Raw genomic sequence first — 8,348 nt, forward strand, 5'->3', positions numbered from 1 at the left:
GCGTTTTTGTTTTTATTATATCTTTTGATCCAGAAGTCCAAATAAGGCATATAATATGTCGTTCGAAATATCTTGAAGTCTACTTTTCAACCCAATTAGAATCAGATTTAAACCTTTTGTAGAAAAAACGATATAGCCGAAATAGTTGGAGGGTGTTAGTTTTGGATAGAGTTTCATATCTCATTCATATCTTTTTCGTTAAAATTTGGATTTAATATTATAATATATCATTGGAAAGATAATTTCAAGATCTATCCAACCATATAAAGTTTGGATAAATATTATAAGGCAAGAAATTAATATCTGAATAAATTCCACTTCGTACAAAACAAGGATTCTAAAAAGGAGTAGTTTTATTCAATTTCAAACTCTTTAAAACATAATTATCAATCCTAACTCCATTAGGATTTAAGATAAACTTCTAGAGTATTATAGAAGACTATAATCAATACTAATAACTTTAGGAATGATAATTAATAATAGGCCCTCCTCTAGATCATTGGGCCGCATATAAAAACCAAATCGGACCCAATTTAGTATTTTGGCCATAACTTCCTCATTATTCATCGGAATTGGGCTTATAATATATCCTTGGAAAGGTATTTTCAAACCCCATTCAATTAAACTATTATTGGACCCTTATTATGGACCAAACTAAACTGTAATGAATGTTTTTCATAAATAAGGTAAGAAAAGATATATTTTCAAAAACAGATAGAAGAGATATTTTAATAAAAACATCCTCATCACTAGGCTTTTCACACTTTCGCTTTGCTCGATAATCAAATGAAATGAAAGATATTCATCAATGGGTTTGGTTTTGGGGAGACACATTTGGGTATCTATAGAAGCCCCCACTTTGATTGAGTTTGGAGAAACACAGGTTTCGAAAACGAAAGTCAAAGTATCGATAGGGACGGAGAATGATTCAGAACATTCTGCGATCCTAAACCATTCTTGGAATTCCGATACCTGCAAACTAGTGTTAGTTAAAGAGATAAGGGAGTTAAAAAACACGTATCTTGCACGTCGAGCACACGTCTCTGGGTGTAACCGATTAGTTGCTGCATTTGTTATTGTGACAACTTTTCACAATCTAGGGAACGCCATCCTGCTGTTTTAATGTTCACTCGTCTCTGAACAATAGAGCTTTTTTTTTGAAGAAATGTCCACGCGTCTCTGAAAAAAAGGAGCTTCTTTTTAGGATTGTTCACTTGTCTCTAAACAAAAGATCTTTAATAGGATGCCCACACGTCTCTGAGCAGGAGAGCTTGAAATACATGTCCACGCGTCTCTAAACAAAAAAGCTTGAAAGAAATGTCCACGCGTCTCTGAACAAAAGAGCTTGAAAGAAATGTCCACGTGTCTCTGAAAAAAAGAGCTTGAAAGAAATGTCCACGTGTCTCTGAACAAAAGAGCTTGATGATACGTCCACGCGTCTCTGAACAAAAGAGCTTTGATGATATGAATGTTTGTTATGATAATATTCCGAAGAAAACTTCTTAAGACCAACGCTTTTCGATCTTTAAAGCTCGCTTAAACTTTGCTCCCTCTATGCCAGTACGTCGGCGCTTTTGCAGCTTGTGAACCATTATGTTAGTTGGTGCCTCTGCTGTTTATGAACCAGTATGTCGGTGTCTTGTGATGAGCCAATGTTTAGGCGCTTTAAGCTAAGTGAGACGATCTTTTGTCAAGTCGATCACTTATTGCGATTGTAATCAAGCCGATTACTAATCATGTCAAATTTCTTATAGGGGCTAACTGGCGTACCAAGGAACCCGAATTTGGTGAAAGAGGTTGAAATAACTGCTCTGAGTGTTCTGTCGTCGCTGCAATGCCTCTGTCGCCTCGATTTGGCTCTGACGCCAGACGCTGGGATCTAGCGCCAGGCACTGAAATATGTTGCCAGACGCTAGATGTTTTCGTCTGGCACTGGAGTCAGGTCTTCCCTATTCTGCTCTTGCTGCCGCTGGGATGCACCTGTATTTATCTTTGACTGTAGGAATTTGCCAATTTCTTTAATTATTTTAGGGTTGACCTAAGGTTTATTGTTGCTTGTCTCATTAACTTGACATGACTTAAGGTATAAACTTGACTCGCTGTGATTGACTTGAGGTTGACTCGACTCGAAGTGAAATGACACGTGTGACTCATGACCCGTGTGTGCATTGTATTGTGATCGTGCGACTCGAAAATGCAAAAAAGCAAAAAATTTCTGTCATTTTTGTGGAGGGTACCGACTTTCTCCCGAAAAAGAAAGATGCAAAAAAAAAGAAAGAAGCGAAGTTTTGAAGGTGCATGTTGAATGAGCTTAATCAAATGTCATTTGATACTATCTCTCAAGGTGAAAGGATTAACCCATCCTAGGCTATCTCAATTATTGACTCAATGATGAAAGCATTTGGGTAACTTAGGCACGGAGGCTAAGTACTTCATACTTTGTGATGCAATGATGAGTGATGTTGATATGACAAGGCATGCTTCAGCGTTGTGTTAAGATTCCATGACAAAGGGTTCCTAAGGGAAGTATATTTGGTTATGTATATGTACGATGTGTGAAAATGATACTAAAGTTAGGCCGCAAGGGCTAAGTGTATGGAAAAAGATTATTTCAAGAAGAGTCAAATGATGGTGACTCTTAGGCTAAGTAAGCTAATGATGCAAGGATCAAGCCTCCAAGTCTAGCTCTAAGTGAAAAGGGATGAGCATAGGAGACCCCTTGATATGATCATGGTGTGAGTGTGTTAATGTGAATATGAATGCATTTTTATTACAACTTCACCTCGACGTGAGGTTGCCTACGTATCCGTTAGGAATCAGGCCGAACGCAGCTCTAGCCGAACCTCGCACAAGTGTGTGTATACCTCAAAAAGGTCTTTTTAAGGGTTGTAACGTGGTTAGGGTAAAGGTTGAAGAAGAAGGGGATAAAAGGCTCAAGACCCTAGATAAGCCCCGAAGGTGTGTAACCTTGCTTTTGAATCTTTATATTTTTATGCTTCTACTCTTTTTTAGCTCTTTTTTTTTTGGCATTTTTTTTATAAGTGTGGGCAATCCCGATCATGCGGTCTATCACTCACTTGGTATTAATGTTTCTCAGGCACGGTACCGAGCACTCGATAAGAAACACAATCTGAGACGTGTTCATATCAAAGACATGTTCATGTCAAAGACATTGGAACACTTTCCCTTTTGTACTCTTTATTTATTTTTTATTATTTTTTACTTTTTGCTATTTTAATCTTTTGAAGTCACTCAAGCTTTTTATGAAATTGAAAATTGCATACCATCCCATCTCAAGGTTAGGTAGATATTGGTTGAAAAATGAAAGATCTATCGTTAGACGAGGCTCAAAGTGGTTTGCCAAAAAAGGATTGCATATTTGAAGGGTGAAAAGCAATATGATGTGGCTACAAGGGGTGCCTTAAATCATTAGTATACCTTGTGCTCATTTTATTAAATGATCACATGCAATTTTTTTTTTTTTGCACTGCAATGCAATGATCACATGCAAGGAAATAAATGCTCATTTTATTAAGGTTAATTTTTAAATTACCACCCAAAAATGTAACCATTTTCGAACTAACCACCCGTTTAACTTTTTATTTTAAATTACCACCCCTTAAATTAAATAAATGGTCAAATTACCACCCATTTCAAAAATCCGGTGGATTTTTCGTCTGTAAGCCCCACCTAACACTTATTTTGACCCTTTCACTGATTTTTCCCCAATTTTTCTCTTTAAAAACGCTCTCTATACTTTAATTCACATTTCCTTCACCAAATTCTACCAAATTTCAAAGAAAAAAAATGTGAATTGAAGTTAGGAGAGTGTTTTTTAAGAGAAAAATCGGGGAAAAAATTAGTCAAAAGGGTCAAATAAACGTTAGGTGGGGCCCACAACTGGAAAATCCACCGGATTTTTGAAATGGGTGGTAATCTGAGCATTTATTTAATTCAAGGGGTGGTATTTTAAAATAAAAAATTAAACGGGTGGTTAGTTCAAAAGTGGTTACATTTTTGGGTGGTAATTTAAAAAATTTTCTTTTATTAAAGGAAAAGATATAATGATTATATGCAAGGAAATAAATTATCATCTTATTCAAGGAAAAGAAATAATGATCCTACAAAATTAATCTAAGGGAATAAAGGTGCCTATGCTAGACTTATTGGGGAAAGGAAAAAATAAATAAAAAAAAAAATCGAAAAAATATCATGAAATCTTGTCGTTGAAGCTTGCCTCTTGTCCCTTGGCTTATCATCACTTAGTGTTCTTGCCGACTGGAGGTATTGGAAGCCCGTTATTGTCGATCAAATATTGGATTTCTTCCTTTAGCTTCCAACAACTCTAAGTAGTATGACCCCTACTTTGATGTTACTTGCAGCGTTGTAGGGAATATTTCAAGCATTACCCCTAGCTTGAACCCCACTGTGATCATACACTTAATCATGGTGGCGTCCAAAGGGAGAGAAGATAGAGCAAAAGAGTCGCCAACAAGTTTTAGGAACTTGTAAACCGTTCACGAGGTGAAGATTACACCCATTAACGATCCAAGAGATCGTTAACTCCAATAGGTATGGAACCATGACTAGTAGTTCGGGGATGAAGGTACAAATCCAACCTAAAAGAGATTGAACCTGCCCTAATAATAGGCCTCTACTTTATTCTAATCGTATTCATGTGCGCTTTCTGACTAATATGCAATCAGTAGGATTACCCTAAACCCGTTAATCTATGTTGGTTGAATATTAATGCACAAACAAAACTATTATTGGCGATCACTTGAATTATATTTAAATTAACCCTAAACAAGATTATTAATTATCTTATTAAGCGTGGTTACAAGTACAAATTCCCTTTAAGCATGCATAAAAGGTGTGATCAAGCAATAACAATAAATATCAATATCAAGCTACATAATAATAATCAACATAATCAATCATCATAATAATAATCATAATAACAATCATAATTAAAATAATCATATTTATCATAATCATGTTGTAGCATAATAATAGCAAGATCTTAGGCATGATACTAACAAGATTAATAACAAACCCTATCATGTCACTAAACAATAAAAATCAAAGCTTTAACCCTAACATGATACTAACATGAATATTAGGAAAGAAAAAAGGAAGCATTGCAGGAAACACAATTGTCATATTTGATAATAAAAATTATAGTTATTACCCTAATCATGATACTAGGAAAATCAAAACACCCTAACATGACGCTAGGAATCACAATAAAAACCTAGACATGATTTATAGGAATCAAAATATCAATAAATCAGTAAAGCACTTACTTGGATGCCTCGTATCTCATTCTAATAACCAAATACACACGCGTTAGTAACTTCAAGAAAAGTAATAAACGAAACAATTAAATTAAATAATGAAAAGAGAGATTTGGGACCAAACCCTCAGAAATTAAAACCTTTCACGTCTAGGGAAAAGACAACTTAGAATTATGCTAGGTACTTCTAGGTCTTGTGAATGCGAAATTTTGTATGTAAAAAGGCTAGTTTTGAAAAAAGAGAGAGAGAGCTTAGAGAGAAGAGAATTAGAGAGTTGTTGATTTTTGATGAGAATTGGTGATGAAAGACGGAGATTTTAGGAGGCTATTTATAGAGAAAATCAACCAAACGGATAGAAAAACAAATCAGAGTTTCGACGAGGAAAAAAGAAGTTAGCGTCAGGCGCTAATGTCTGTCGTCAGGCGCTAATTGATATATTCACGCGTTTTCTTAATTCAGATAAAATCTAGCCGTACAGAAGGAATGAAAACACTCTTTTATTTTGATTAAATCTCTAAAAAGTCAAACAAAGTCAATTTATCAATAATAATTGAATTAGGAAAGAAAAGAACCTTCTAGAAGAAAATAAAAGAATAAAATCAGTTCTAATTGCATTAGGAATGATAAATCCATATTAGGCCCTCCTCTAGATCATTGGGCCGAATATAAGTATCAAACCGGGCCAAGTTTAGTAATTTGGCCATAACTTCCTCATTATTCATCGGAATTGGGCTTATAATATATCGTTGAAAAGCTTTTTTCAAGCCCCATCCAACTACACCATTATTGAACCCTTGATATGGACAAAAAAAAACTAGATTGGCTGTTTTTCTTAAAATAGGTTTTCAAAAACAAAGAGAAGAGAAAAGAAAACTATCCGCAACACTAGACTTTCCACACTTTCACTTCATTCGATTATGATTCGACGTGAAAAGTACTCATCACCGGGTTTGGTTTTGGGGAGACACAAATGGGTGTCTACAGAAGCCCCCACTTTGACTATGTTTGGAGAAACGCAAGTTTCGAAAACAAAAGTCAAAGTATCGATAGGGACGGAGAATGATTCAGAACGTTCAGCGATCCTAAATCACTCTTGTAACGCCGATACCTGCAAACTAGATTTAGTTAAATAGATAAGAGAGTTAAGAAACGCGTATCTTGCACCGTCGAGCACACGTCTCTGAAGGTAACCGATTTGCTGCTGCATTGCTGTATTTTTGTATTCTTGACGACCTGCTGCAAGCTAGAGAATGCTGCCTGAAGATTGCTACGCTTGTAACTGCCTCCAATTCTGCCATGCTAGACTTCTGCAAACTAGAGAACCCCATCGAAGATTCCTTCGCTTGAAACCACCTTCTAGCACTTTGTGACCATCTTCCGTAAACCAGGGAACACGATCGAAGACAACTTCGCTTGAAATCACCTCCAATTGTTTGTGACAACTCTCCGCAAGCTAGGGAACGTTGCCGAAGATATCCTCGCCTGAAGCTATCCTCATTTGTGGCGATAATATTCCGAGGAAAATTACCGAAGACCCATGCTTGTCGATCTTGAAAGCTCGCTTGAACTTTGCTTCCGCTATGCCAGTGCGTCGGTGCTTTTGCTGCTTTTGAACCTATACATTGGTGCCTCTGCTGAATTATAAACCAGTATGTCTGTGCCTTCTACTGTATGAACCAATATGTCGGTGTCTTGTGATGAGCCAATGGTTAGGCGCTTTAAGATAAGTGAGACGATCATTCATCAGGTCGATCACTTTATGCAATCGTAATCGAGCCGACTACTAAATCATGTGAAATTGCTCAAAGGGGCTAACTGGCGTGACAAGGAACCAAAAAATTGTGCAAGAGGTCGAAATAACCATACTAAGTGGCTAAACATTCTGTCGCCACTAAAATATTGCTGGTGCCGCATATTTGGCTCTAGCGCCAGACGCTGGCACTAGCGTCAGGTGCTAAGCCTTATCGTCTGGCCCCAAGGCCTGTCGCTTGGCGCTAGAGTTGGGATTTCCATATATACCCCTTTCTTCTTCATTTTCGCTGTTGTTGTGCATTTTGCTCGAGAAATTGCCCGGAACTTCAATTTATCGGTTCTTTCTCGTTTCTCAACCGAATTTGCTCAAATTTGTTGCAAATAAAATCTTATTCCATCCATTTTCCCGATCTATGTAAGTTTTCTCCAAACTCACTCCGATTTTAATAAATTATACATGTATTTGTTCACGAATTTCTTAAAAATTCGAAACTTGAATTGCTTAATTTAGTTTGTTTGTCAAATTTTATGCCATGAAATGGCTTGATTATGTTTATATATTGGCTTGGGAGTAATTTGAGACTTGTTTGACTCAATTTGGTGAAGAAACGAACAAATCACCATTGTTGGACCTCTTAAGGTCCAATGTGGCTTGTTCTTGATGTTTTTGCTAGCAATTCTTGTCCAATTTGTCACAATAATTACCATAGTATTGCAAGAAATTGTTTGGATGCTTGAAAAATGTCGTATATGCTCAATTTGAAATTGTGCTCTGTTTTAGTACTACGTACTCTGTTTTTTTGCAAACATAGTATCATGCGGCTAGGCGAACCTTAGATACTATAGAATCTTAATTTATGATGAGTTTGCACAATGTAGCATGGCTAGACAACGAGGTTAGGGTTTACGGTCCCGAGACGTACGATAGGAGCATGAGCTTGTAGAGGAGGACGCCGACCCGTCCACTTCTCTCGGTCCTCTCCCTGAGTGGGATGAGCGGACTCTGTACTTCTCCCCAGTCCACCACATTTCTAAGAGGGTGCAATATGGGATCATAGTTGGTAGGACGCGCTACCACGACTCAGGTTCCGACACCTTGGGCGACCTGTACAAGATGTACATCGGCATTGAAAGAGAGGTGAGAGTTCTCTGGGAGTCTTGCGGGTTGACTACGCTGTTTGAGACCTCAGAGTCTATGATTGCCTCTATCAGGGGTCAGCACGTGGCTCGTGCCCTGGTGGAGTTCTTTTGGAACACCACCAACACCTTCCACTTTCCTTGGGGTGAGATGATGGTCAC

Source organism: Chenopodium quinoa, unplaced genomic scaffold (genome assembly GCF_001683475.1).
Source record: "Chenopodium quinoa cultivar QQ74 unplaced genomic scaffold, ASM168347v1, whole genome shotgun sequence".
In the NCBI taxonomy this organism is placed as follows: domain Eukaryota; kingdom Viridiplantae; phylum Streptophyta; class Magnoliopsida; order Caryophyllales; family Amaranthaceae; genus Chenopodium; species Chenopodium quinoa.